Below are 14,082 nucleotides of genomic sequence, written 5' to 3' on the forward strand. Positions count from 1 at the left end.
CAGGGATGGTGTGTAACACGGTGGGAGACCTTGCCTTACTCCCCATGGTTTTTGAGGCCAGTCCTGAGAAGCTTAAGAGAGAGAGACTCAGAAGCATGTGTTGGAGGCCAGTTTTCTTGTGGTCGCAGTGATGGTGGCTCTTGTGATGCCAGAATGGGGAGGGAGAGCCTGGAAAAGTCAGGTGGTGACTTTGGCCAGGGGGCAGGAGATGTGCTGACACTCCTCTCTGGCTTTGTCAGCTTCCTAAAACAGAAACAGCATGGGCAGCTGCCCAGAAGCCTGCTGCTCAGCCTCTATCTCTTCGACCCCTTGGGACTTGGTGCAATTCAGATCTTCCTAGCTCCTTTTGGCACAGGCACCAACCCCAAGCCCTCCTTCCTCTCCCGGCCACCATGTCATGAGTATTGACCAGGACAGGCAGGTATGACTGGACACTTTTTGGGGGGGATTGGGGGAAGGCTTGAAAACCTCTATTTCCCATGCTGCCTTCCTGACTAAACGAAGAGCCAAATCACAGCCTCAAAATTCTATATTGGGTGAGAAAAGGCAAACCTTGCCAGCAAAATTCTCCCACTGCAAGCTCCTTCAGATGCAAGGTTTGTGCTAAATGAGTGAAATGAGATGTCAACAAAAGTCCCTACTGAAAAACAAACAGCCAGGGCCGGGCGCGGTGGCTCACGCCTATAATTCCAGCACTTTGGGAAGCCGAGGCGGGTGGATCACAAGGTCAAGAGATAGAGACCATCCTGGTCAACAAGGTGAAAATCCGTCTCTACTAAAAAATACAAAAATTAGCTGGGCATGGTGGCGCACGCCTGTAGTCCTAGCTACTCGGGAGGCTGAGGCAGGAGACTTGCTTGAACCCAGAAGGCGGAGGTTGCGGTGAGCAGAGATCGCGCCATTGCACTCCAGCCTGGGTAACAAGAGCGAAACTCCGTCTCAAAAAAAAAAAAAAAAAAAAGCCAAACACCTCCAATTCCCATCGGGGGGTTTGATAGGCTCTCTGACAATCACTGAAGTCTCATCTGAAAAACGCATTTTGATAGCTTTATGGGTTGACTTGAAGTGTTGAGATAGTGATCGGTTTTCTTAAACATGTTGTTTCCATAGATTGTGAAGGTGATTGTCAGAGAGCATCTTGAATCCCCCATGAAAACTGGAGGTGTTTAGATAAATCCAAACTGAGAGATGTTTGTTCTACAAAATCCTGACACCTTTCAGAAGTGTTAAGTTCATTTAAAAAAAAAAAAAAAGGAAAGGTCTTTTTATATTAGTAATATAAAGGGGAAAGGCTGAGGAACTGCCACAGATTAGAAGCCAAGAATAAGTGACAATTAAATGGGAAGTGGGGAAACTAGATCAGAAAAAGCATCCTGGAACAGAGAAAAGACATTCAGTGGAAAAACTAGTGAAATCCAAATACTGTGTGCACTTTCTAGTGTTGTACTAGCACTAATTTATTCATTTTGATCATCATACTACAGCTACACAAGATGTTAACAAAAGAGAAAGCTGGATAAAGGGTATTCGTGAATTCTGTACTACTTTGCAACTCTCAGGTAAGCCCAAAATTATTTCAAAAGTTAAAATGAAAATGTAATCATGGCATATTGGATAATTATCTTGCCTTAGAGTGATCAAGAAAGAGAAAAGAGACCTGGGAATCTCCTTTGTGGCAGAAATGAAAACGGTCCTAAGAGTATGAGTGTCAGTGACTAAAAAGGACATACATGGGCCGGGCGCGGTGGCTCAAGCCTGTAATCCCAGCACTTTGGGAGGCCGAGGCGGGTGGATCACGAGGTCAAGAGATCGAGACCGTCCTGGTCAACATGGTGAAACCCCGTCTCTACTAATACAAAAAATTAGCTGGGCACGGTGGCGCGTGCCTGTAATCCCAGCTTGGAGGCTGAGGCAGGAGAATTGCCTGAACCCAGGAGGCAGAGATTGCGGTGAGCCGAGATCGCGCCATTGCGCTCCAGCCTGGGTATCAAGAGCGAAACTCCGTCTCAAAAAAAAAAAAAAAAAAAAAAAAAGGACATACATGAACCAATGCCCCACAGCCCAGCAGAGGACTCCCTTAGCAGGCTCTGGGATACTGGAGCCATTTTATGATCTTTTTATGGAGACACTTTTGGAGGTGATTTTTCTCCAGTCTAGTGTCCTAGCTTAAAATTACAAGCATGAATAACACCACAAATTAAAAGTTTTTCCTTCTGAAAATGCATTTCAAAGAGGAGAGTTTGGGAGTTTTGCTCATTTGGAGTATTTCCCCCCACAGAGGGGTTGAGATTGGCTTGGGGTGAATGTGAGCTGACTCCTGCTGTGTTCAGAATCTGACACACCGTGAGCTTTGGGAGAAGCAGGCAGGTGGGGGGCTCTGAGGGTACACACTCAGGCTGAGAAGGAGCATAGCCCCTCAGGAAGGATGAAGGCCCCAGAGTGAAACTAGGCCACCCCCGCAGTGAACTGTGGTAAATATGGGCACGCTGTATAGTAGACATTCCCGACATTAATCTGGGAATCCTGGGCTCTGCCTGTTGCTTGGTCACTTCTGATGATTTTAGGCAACTCACTAAGAGCCTGTCTGGGCCTGTGTTCTCCTCTATAAAACAGAAATGTGGACTGGGCTGTGTGTTTCCCCTATACTGTTCTCCAGCTACTTCTGGATGAAGAGGAAGGCAATGGAGGTCTTGAAAGGTGGAAGAGCCATGCTGGTAGTAGAAAACTGGGATTCCAATCCAGGCAGACAGCTCCAAAGCACACATCCTTAATCAGATGCCACACTGGCTCCCAAGGTCAATGCTGCCCCAAGCCTGGACGATGGATGGCACCTGTAGGCACAGCCCTGGCTGACACCCTGACTGCCCCTTCCTAAGAGCCCAAAAACTGGTTTTGGTGGGACACTACACACTCAATATAGTGATTTCCTTTCATTCTTACCTTGATGCTGAGAGGTGGACATTATTATGATACAGAGATCTTAGGTGGCTTGCTCAAGGTTACCTAGCTACAAGGTGATAAAACAGGGCTTTGTCCCTAGTGTTTGTTCATGACTCCAAGGCCATATTCTTCCCACTCTATTGATTGAAGGGGGACAAGCATGATTTCAGATCCTCTCCTAGAATTCAGTCCTGAACAAAGCAACAACTCTCAGCAGGAGGCCACTATGGTACTTAGACTGGCATGCTGGCTGCCACAGCGCCTCCTGAGGAGTCCTTGCTATTACTTCCCTACCGTGAATCTGGAAGAGGAATCCTGTGACTCTATCTGCTTGCTGAAATTCAGATTCAGAATAGTATCCTGACACACTTCTCTACTAACACAGTAATCCTACCAAAACAGAATACACGTTTATGTGACAGCAACTGCTTTTCCTGAGCTGTGACCCATAGTGGTCCCATGTTCTTCTCTAAGTCCCACAGCCATCTCAACGACTCAATCTTGAAATTTCTCAGTAATCAACATACATTTATTGGCTTGTACCAAAGTCAACTCCCCCCGCTTTGAAAATGAAGACACTACTTGACAACCATTTCACTTTATCTTTTGCACTCATGTGAGAGACAAGTAGGTATAGTGCAATGAACCTGTTCCAATAATCTGCAAGCGTATCTGAAAAAAAAAAAGAGAGAGGATTAAAAAAAAAGACAGCTGCTGGGTGTGGTGGCTCACACCTGTAATCCCAGCACTTTGGAGGCTGAGGCGAGTCAATCACAAGGTCAGAAGTTCAAGACCAGCCTGGCCAAGATGGTGAAACCTGGTCTCTACTAAAAATACAAAAATTTAGCCAGGCATGGTGGGATGTGCCTGTAATCCCAGCTACTTGGGAGGCTGAGGCAGAGAATTGCTTAAACCCAAGAGGCGGAGGTTGCAGTAAGCCGAGGTTGCACCACTGTACTCCAGCCTGTGTGACAGAGTGAGACTGTCTCAAAAAAAAAAAAAAAAAAAGACAGCTAAGGTCTAATATCTAACTTGTCATCTCAATATTATCATGGTGTATATCTAATATATGTAATTATTCATAGTTGGTATCCTTTTTCCTGGGCAATACTAATAAAAATTATTTAAATACATATAAACATATATGTATACACATACATATACACAATATACATCCTATAAGAGTACCATCAACAGTTAGAATTAAAGGGATTTAGGAAAAGAAGTGGGAGGTAGAAGAAGAGCAGAACAAAAATATGGCATTACTTCATAGCCTCTTCCTCAATACTGAACCTTCAGACAGCCACAAAGAATTATCAAGTACTGGCCAGGGGCAGTGGCTCATGCCTATAATCCCAGCACGCTGGGAGGCCAAGGCAGATAGATTGCTTGAGCTTAGGAGTTCAAAACCAGCCTGGGCAACATGGTGAAACTCTGTCTCTATAGCAGGATACAAAAATTAGCCGGGCATGGTGGCCTGCGCCTGTAGCCCCAACTACCTGGGAGGCTAAGGTGGAAGGATCACTCAAGCCTGGAAGGTAGAAGTTGCAGTGAGCCAAGAACACAGCACCACTGCACTCTAGCCTGGGTGATGGGGTGAGACCCTGTCTCCAAAAAAAAAAAAAAAGAATTGAGTACCTACAGGACTTGGTAGCCCACAATATCTAGTCAGTTGTCATCTTTAAATACATGATTTTTTTCTTAAATCTTTAACTTTCTCAACAGCAGCTACTTGACTATTAAGAAAAGGTCTTGATTTCAAATCATCTGCGAGATTTCATAATTCACTTTTCATGAAGCTCTTAAAGTCGTTTGGGGTAGCACCAAATTAAGTTGTTATTCTAGATTCATTTAGTAGGTATGCATTTTTTTAATAAAGAAAAACGAGTCAGGTTTGCTACAGAGATGAGTTGTAAAGTCTGAGCCAAATTATTTGGCAGTATCCAAACACCTGGTCCCCACAAATGATTACTTTAATGTATTTCTAATGAGGACTGGATTCGGACCAAGATGAAGACACTTAACCCATTAAATAAAATTTCTTTGAATTTTCTTAAAAGATCACAAATCTGTAATATTAGTATGAAGGAATAAGCCAAATAACTTCATTTTTTTCCCCCTAACAGAAATGTTAGCTGCAGCTCAGACTCAGAAAATACAGCAATTTTTTGGCTGGAACAGTGGCTCAGGTCTGTAATCCCAGCACTTTGGGAGGCCAAGACAGGAGGACTGCTTGGGGCCAGGAGTTTGAGAATAGCCTGGGCAACATAGGGAGACCCCTATCTCTACAAAAAATTTAAAAAGTATCTGGGTGTGGTAGTGCAAGCCTGTGGTCCAAGCTACTTGAGAGGCTGAGGTGGGAGGATCCCTTGAGTCTGGAAGATCAAGGCTGCAATGAGCCATGGTCACACCACTGCACTCTAGCCTGGGTGACAGATGAGACCCTGTCTCAAAAACAACAGCAAAAAGCCACCCAAAAGACAACAACAGAAAGAAAACATAGCATTTTAAAAATAGTGAGCTCTATGCTTTTAAAACTCCTCAACTGGAGCTGCTTAAATGAAGAATGGGCCCTTTACAAATCCCTGTCTCTGGAGGCTTTAAACCAAGGCTAGATTGGTCCTGGGATTCCTACAGTGGTGAAAATGTTCTGCCTCCAATGCTACGACAAGGGGACTGCCATGCACAATCCCCTTGTGCATGGGGAAAAAGCAGAGTGAATGAAGGCTAAGAGTGGCACCTCACCTCTCACCCAGTTCAACTGTATAACGCATACCTTGATGTACACAGCAAACTGGAATTCAGAATCCACAAGTCTAACTCCAGAGTAAATAAAGAATTTGTTAACAATTACTCGAAACATAAAACTATACATTTTCAGGGCTGAGGGAGACCTGGCTCTACACCCTCATTTATATTTGTCAACAGTAATGTACTGGGCACCTATTAAGTACCAGGCCCTGTGCTGGATCCTTTCCAGGCACAATTTCTTATTAGAATCCATGTGCCTTTTCTAATATTATCCCTATTTTGATGGAAGAACCTGAGACTCAGAATGTTCAACAGAATGTTCAACAAATTGTCCAAGGGTCACAGGAAATGGCAGAGGCAGGATTTGAACCCACACTCCACATTCATTACCACCACAGAGCACCACTCCCATTTCATAGATGACCTGGAGCAGGGCAGTTGTGGACAGGTTCCAGCAGATTCCAGCCAGTGGACTTTCTAGTATCCCAGGCAGCCTTTTGCTACACATCACAGAAGCAGCTGCAATGACTGTTGAGGTTGCTTGGCTGGCAGAAATGGAAGGAAAAAGAAAAGGAAGCAGCTGACCAAGTGTTCCTTCCGACTGACCATGGAGCTGCAAGCTCTCAGTTATCTGCCAGCTTCCGGCTGACCAACAGAGAGAAGCATATCTACAATGAGAGAGTAGCAGCCACCACACAGCCCCTCTACACTCATTCGTCCTGACTCCAGGCAAGCCAACACACACTGCAGTAGGATCTTCCCTGCACACCTTATCAGTGCCTTAACTTGCCATCACAATCACATCTGCAGCTGCCTGCCTTTCTGATAGACAAGGTGCTTGCCCATGAGCACTTCATCAATGATTAAACTATGCTCAGACATGTTTTGACCACAGCTGCTACGTGATCCGTGAGCCCCCATTTTTAGCAGCCAGATAGGAGGCTTCCTAAGGGTCACTCAGCAGCCCTTGCATAGAAGCCACGGCAGGTGCAGACAACTGGACAGCTTCCGTGTTTAAAGATATCAGCACTTGTAACACAGGGAGGCAGGCGGACTAACTTGCACCTGCACCTCCGGAAGGCAATGGAAAGAAAAAAAATTCCACGGGGATGACAGCTTCCAGCCCTTGACCTGGTGCTAAAAACAGGGGCCAGGAAGCCCAGCACAGCCCTCTTTCCTGCTCCCCAACACGCCCCTGCCCACTCTCCCGTTCAGGACAATTCAGGCCTGAGTGTGACCCGAATTTGAGTTCTCAAATCCAAAGAGCTCTGAGAAACCTCAATCACAGCGCCAACACCATTCCATACAAGGGGTGGATGTGCAAGTCCTTCCTGGCCTTTCTCCTCGGAAAACCCAAATCAAGGACGAGGTCTCTTGGGTCTTCCCTTGCCCTAAAAACACACACACTCCTCACACACAACATACACACTTGCTGACCCCACACCCGTGCACGCCGCATCCCACACACACGTGAACACTTACTTGCTCACCCCAGCAGGCTAGCCGGCCCCCACAAGGGACACCCACCAAGTCGCACACCTGCCCCTAAGTGTACAGCCACTTGCTCCCCCCACGCCGCGTTCCAGCCCCCACTACACCTGCCCCAGCGCACACGCACGGGCTCGCCCTCCACCCCGCCCCGCCGCCAGCCCCCCGCCCTCCTGACCCCGCTCTCCCGCCCCACGCGCCCCGCGCCCCGCACCCCGCACCCCGCGCCCCGCCGCCCTCCGCACTCACCGGCGCCGGCGCCCGCCGTCCCGCGCCGCCCCGCGGCCTGGGGCCCCGCCGCCCCGCTCCGGCCCGCGGCCCCTGGGCTGGCCTGGCCCCGCCCCGCAGCCGCCGCTTCCCGTCACGTGGGGCGGCCGCCAGGCGCTGGCGGAGGGCGGGAGCGCAAACGTCCCCGCGCCGCCCGCCAGTCCGCGGGCCCTGCCGCCTGGCTCCGCGCGCAGGCCAAGAGAGGCCTTACTCCGGGCCTCGGCGTCCCCCTCCGTGTACCGGGGCCACGACACGGCTCGCCTCGCGGGGCGGCCGGCGGGCAGGAGGTGTTCATTCGGGGGGCGCTGAGGCCGCCGCCCCCGGGCGAGCCCGCGGTCCGCGCCAGCTGTGGGAGCTGAGGTCTCTCCTCCGCCCCCGCCGCCGCGGGGAGCGCCAGGGAAGCCGGGCTTTGCCTGGCTCGCTCGCCACCCAGTTTCTGACACCAAAACAGGAGGAGGGCGCTCGGGAAATACCTGCTGAATGAAGACTGAATGAATGAATCCTGGCAAATGCTTGGGCCCGCGGACACCTGACCACGCAGGTTGGAGGCTCGGACGCGCCGCCGGTGCCCCACCAGGAGCTGAAGGAATGGTTGGGATGCGAAGTCCTCCCCCGAGGCTCCCCAGGGCCCCAGGAACTGACTGGGACCCCTGATAGGCGGAGGTCACCTGCGTGATATACTTATTTGAGAAGGGAGGCCTAGGACTATCTTCCTCCTTTTAGGAAAACCCAATTGTAGCTTCCTTTGGGTCAGGCCGCAATGAAGAATTGTAGGTTACCATGAATCCATGAACTCCTCTTCAGTATATAGTCGAAGTCCAATTTCATGATGAAATAATTGGAAAGCTCCCTCCAGAGTTGTCAGTACTCAATTATTAGCATATAAAAAGTCAGGTTTTCCCAGTGATTTTCATACTTTAGGACCTGCTAGTGACCCTTGACCTCAGCTTTCTTCCAGCCAAGCTGCCTATTGTAAAACAAAGATGTTATCCCAAGCCTGAAGGCAGATACTAGATTCTACTCCATGGTCTTCCGTTTCAAAGGGATTAAAAAGAAAAAGGACCATCAACAATCTTCCTGTGACCTGTCCCCAACCCCCTACCCTAGTGTGATTCAGGGCAACATAAATGCCCCATCCCCAGTGGTGCTTCAGCTCTGACCCAGTGGAACCAGTGCCACCGGCTCAGTCTCCAGGTAGGGGACTGCCTTCCCAGGAGTGTAAAGATCTGACCAGCAATTGAGCTTCAAGGGCAAGCATCAGTGAATGGACCCTCAAGTCTAAGGTGGCCACCAGCTAGTGGAGCCAGAGATTGGGAAGGTACAAGAGCAAATCCAGTCTCCTCGTTTTACCCAGGGTCACAGAGACTATGTGACTTGTCGTCAACTAATCACTGGCTCAGCTGAGCCTAGAATTCACCCTTGTGCTTTTGTATTTTGGTCTTCCACCAGATCATATTACAGAGAGCTGCACAAGACTAGTTACACGGGTGATATCTACTGGCTGCCAGACACTGACTTCAGAAACTGCTACTGACTGAGCAATGAAGTCGACGCTATTAATTTACCATTTTACAGATGAGTTGATTGAGACAAAGAAAGGTAAATTACTTAGGAAAGTATAAATAAAAAAAATTTAAAAGGTGAATGACTTGTCCCAAACTCCATGCTAGTAAGAAAGCAGTAAGAATCCAGAATTCAGCTAGTTATTCTTTTATATAAAGCTGTCTTGAATGGTTTATGAACAATCTTTGCGTTCTACTTTAGATGATTCAGGAGTTAAAATGTATAACAGGCCAGGCACGGTGACTCACGCCTGTAATCCCAGCACTTTGGGAGGCCGAGGCGGGTGGATCACAAGGTCAAGAGATCGAGACCATCCTGGTCAACATGGTGAAACCCTGTCTCTACTAAAAATACAAAAAAATTAGCTGGGCATGGTGGCGCGTGCCTGTAGTCCCAGATACTCGGGAGGCTGAGGCAAGAGAATTGCCTGAACCCAGGAGGCGGAGGTTGCAGTGAGCCGAGATCATGCCATTGCACTCCAGCCTGGGTAACAAGAGCAAAACTCCATCTCAAAAAAAAAAAAAAAAAAGTGTAACTAAAGAGATCATTCAGAAATATTTATGAAAGGATTTATCACAGGATTCTTACAATGGCATGCTCCATATTATTCCATCTAGAAACACCTGCTCCTACTGAAACTTGCTGAGAAGTCTGTGTCACAAATGACAGGTACCTCTATGTAAATGCCTGTACCATAAATGTGCAAACATATGCATAGGCCAATTTCCTTATGTTGTTTCTATTGGTTACATTTAAGAAGAAATATCAGTCATACGGCTTTCAAAGCAATTATTAACTTCATTTTTTAATATGTATTAAATATTCCTTGGGCCCATACCAAGTGTTGAGTTTGTTTTTTTTTTTTTTTGAGATGGAGTTTCGCTCTGGTTGCCCAGGCTGGAGTGCAATGGCACAATCTCAGCTCATTGCAACCTCCGCCTCCCGAGTTTAAGTGATTCTCCTGCCTCAGCCTCCCGAGTCGCTGAGATTATAGGCATGTGCCACCATGCCTGGCTAATTTTGTATTTTTACTAGAGACAGGGTTCCTCCATGTTGGACAGGCTGGTATTAAACTCCCAACCTCAAGTGATCTGCCTGCCTCAGCCTCCCAAACTGTCGGAATTACAGGCATGAGCCACCATGAGTATATACAAAATACCACGTTGAGTATTTTGTAGAATGTGAAAAAGATGTGTTCCAATGAGAACAATGATTAATGAAGATTGAGTTGCACAGCTATAACTATGCTTTCATAGTTGCTGTCTACTCTCAAAACTTAATCTTTGCCGGGCGCAGTGGCTCACGCCTGTAATCCCAGCACTTTGGAAGGCCGAGGCGGGTGGATCACGAGGTCAAGAGATCAAGACCATCCTGGTCAACATGGTGAAACCCCGTCTCTACTAAAAATACAAAAAATTAGCTGGGCATGGTGGCGCGTGCCTGTAATCCCAGCTACTCAGGAGGCTGAGGCAGGAGAATTGCCTGAACCCAGGAGGCGGAGGTTGCGGTGAGCCGAGATCATGCCATTGCACTCCAGCCTGGGTAACAAGAGCGAAACTCCGTCTCAAAAAAAAAAAAAAACTTAATCTTTACACTTACGCATACTGTGTGCTCCTCACTTTTCACTGGCTGCATGTTCAGGAGGGCAAGGATTGTGTCTATGCTCTCTGCTGTATCTTTCTGCATGTAGAAAACATTCAACCAATTTTTTAAAATTCTTGATGCTCAATATTGAAATACTGATTAACTAGCTTTTTTTTTTTTTTTTTTTTTGAGACATAGTCTCTGTTGCCCAGGCTGGAGTGCAGTGGTGCATTCTCAGCTCACTGCAACCTCCACCTCCCGGGTTCAAGCGATTCTCCTTCCTCAGCCTCCAGGGTATCTGTGACTACAGGCATGTAGCACCATGCTGGGCTAATTTTTGTATTTTTAGTACAGACAGATGTTGGCCAGGCTGGTCTTGAACTCCTGACCTCAAGTGATCCACCCAACTGGCTTCTCAAGGTGCTAGGATTACAGGCATGAGCAACCACATCTGGCCTAGATTATCTTTATTTATTTGAGAAGGAGTCTTGCTCTGTCGCCCAGGCTAGAGTGCAATGGTGCGATCTCAGCTCACTGCAACCTCCGCCACCCAGGTTCAAGTGATTCTCCCGCCTCAGCCTCCCAAGTAGATGGAATTACTGGCACCCATTACCACGCCCAGCTAATTTTTGTGGAGGTAGGATTTTACCATGTTGGCCAGGCTAGTCTCGAACTCCTGACCTCAAGTGATCCACCCGCCTCAACCTCTGAAAGTGCTGGGATTACAAGCATGAGCCACTGCACCCAGCCTGCTCAAGTATATTTTTGACACAATATTTGTAACATATTTATCTTATCAATATTACATTATCAACAAGAATCAACCCCAGAGTCCTCAGTATATATTTTGTTCATCATGCATTCATTCCACAAACATTTATTGAGCCAAACATTTATTAAGCATCTACAAAATACAAGCACTGTGCATGCTAATGGCTAAGTGAGGGATCAGAAGGAAATGTATGGACTCTGTCCCAGAGGAACTCACAATCTAGTGAGGTGGCAATGCCAGGCACGGCAGTGTTTGTTGGTTCCCCACAGCTTTGTTCTTGTCAACTATAGTCACCAAATAAAAATGTTAGTGAATAAAACCTTAGGATCTGTAAGTGAAGTGAAAATCCTTATAGTTAGCTTAAAATGTTGAGTGCCTTAGGGTTACAGATGATAGTGTAGCAGGAGGAATCTTAGGTCTGCAAACTCAAATGTGTAACAAAGATATTTTCTTCTCTGTAACTGAAACTTATTTCTATCTGAAGCCTCCATTTACCTACAGTGACAATAATAATAAAGAAAGGAGGCCCTCCTCCTTTCTTTCAATTTGAAACCTCCATTTATCTGCAGTGACAATCTTATCAATGGGAGGCCCCGCCCCTTTCCCCAGTGCTCTATCCAGACTCGGGAGATTTCTGAAGTGCCAAGATGAGAAGAGAGAGACCTTAGGTCCTTGTGTCACTGGTCTCCACAGAAATTCTGAGATGTTCTTTGTCCACTGTAGTGTTTGGTTTTCAGTCTTTTGGTTTCAGGCTCGAGGGTTAGAGATACCTGTGAATTCAGTTCCCATGTGGTATGGCAGAAATCTCTGTGAGGCAGCCCTTCTGCCTGGACATATTTGAAGCATCACCTCAGAACTTGTTAGAAATGCAAATTATAAAGCCTCCCCACCAACCTCCTAAATCAGAAACAGTTAGCAGACTGCAAATTCTCCAATGTTCCATGCTACAAAAGGTCTGCCCAGGAAGGAGTGGGCAGGCATCACCAAACATTCTCTCCTCCCTTGGAAGAGAGAGGGTATGTAAATCTCATTCAAGTTCCTCCTCTCCCAATTGCGATTTTTTTTTTTCCTCAGACAACACTCCTTCTATCTCAAGAGTTCTGCTTTACAGGAACCTAGAATAATATTAATAGAATTAGTTTTAACCAAGGAAGTACTCTTAGTTTTAAACTGGGAAGTACTGGGAGAAAAAAAAAGATATCTTACCTGCCACAAAACATTTCTGCAGATGAAGTTTGAGGCTTCAGGTTAGGCGATGGGTTCAGAAACCCACAGAGAGAAAAAGCACAGCAATAACCTGTAACCACTTTTTCAGACTATTAAACTCAAGGTTCTTCCCTCTTATGCCATCATCCTGCCACTACTTTTCTTTGATGACAATCAATAGGATACAACAAATCTCCAAGGAGAGCCAACAGAAGAGGCATTTTATACACTAACTCCAATCCTCAAAACACTGCAAGATGGCTTATAATTTCCATCTCAGAGGGAAGGAAGCTACAGCTGGAGAGTATATGTCCTAGGTGATTGAAGAAGCCAAGGTTATAATCCAGCTCTGAGTCACTCCAAAGCCTGCCCTTTCCTCTCTTCTATGACCGTTAACTTTATAAAAACCAGCTGCCAGTTCTTAAACTTACTCTGTGCCAAGTGTGTTTATAATCTCTATAATCTCCACTCCTTTGATCATTCTTCACAGAAAGTGTTAACACCACATTTTCCTGATGAGGGGACGGAGGCTGAGAAACTGAGTAACTCACCCAAGGTCTCAGTGCAACAGAGTAAAACTTGAAATGAGGTCAGGTTTCTAGCCCAGGATTCTTCCAAGGTAGCTGTTTTTGATACTAAAACAATGTGCCTCCTGGGGAAGGAAATGGGGATAATAACTAATCACATTTATTTCACTACTGTAATGAAAATAAAATCAGATTTGAGATATGGAATATCATGATGTTAATACCATGACACTGATACATTTAACTCCAATTTAAGACACTCAGATGCTGCCTTGGCCCAGATTTAGGACTGTTCAATTTTGGGCAGGTCATGTAATCTCTTTCTGATCAGCTTTCTTGGCACTAACATGAAAGAACTAGACTGAGAAATTTTAAGTTTCCTCTCAATCTGAAATTCAGTTTCTAGACATAAAATATTACATACATAAGTGGTTAAGAAAAATTGCAAAACACTTAGCTTTTTTTTTTTTTTTTGAGGATCTCACTTCTAGTCCTCTTTCAAGGTTTATCTTTTGGCATCCTCAGAGTTCTTCATATTTTTGTAGACAATGCAATAATCTCCAATAAAATGATACATCATAGAGGATGCATACAATAAACATTCAGAACCTATCTGCAAGTTTTATTTTTATTTATTTTTTCAGACATGGTCTCACTCTGTCACCCAGGCTGAGTGCAGTGTGGTGATCCTACCTCCCTGCAGGGTGGAATTGCTGGGCACCAGTGATCCTACCACCTCAACCTCCCGAGTAGCTAGTACTACAGAGGCACCACAGTGCCTGGTTAATTTTTAAAAAATTTTTTTTGTAGATATGGGGTCTTACTATGTTGCCCAGGCTGGCCTGGAACTCCTGGCCTCAAGCAATCCTTCCATCTCAGCCTCCCAAAATGCTGGGATTACAGGCATAAGCCACCACGCCCATCAAGTTTAAGTTTTAAATGTGCAAAATATTTAGGGGTATATATCTCTCCCATGAATTGTGA

At 46.3% G+C, this 14,082-nt stretch overlaps 1 protein-coding gene across 2 annotated transcripts in view; it reads right to left on the reverse strand.

Annotated features, from left to right (window-relative positions):
• The window catches only part of TGFBRAP1 (transforming growth factor beta receptor associated protein 1), a 62,330-nt gene extending 56,100 nt beyond the window's left edge, over nt 1-6,230 (reverse strand). For both annotated transcript variants that reach the window (XM_012471483.3, XM_012471484.3), the window contains exon 1: nt 6,116-6,230. The gene's annotated coding sequence lies outside the window, so the exon portion shown is untranslated. The remainder of the gene's footprint in view (nt 1-6,115) is intronic.
• Nucleotides 6,231-14,082: the final 7,852 nt, after the last annotated feature.

The sequence above is a fragment of the Aotus nancymaae genome, unplaced genomic scaffold, assembly GCF_030222135.1.
Source record: "Aotus nancymaae isolate 86718 unplaced genomic scaffold, 86718_ANA_hifiasm-v0.15.2.pri h1tg000131l, whole genome shotgun sequence".
NCBI lineage: Eukaryota > Metazoa > Chordata > Mammalia > Primates > Aotidae > Aotus > Aotus nancymaae.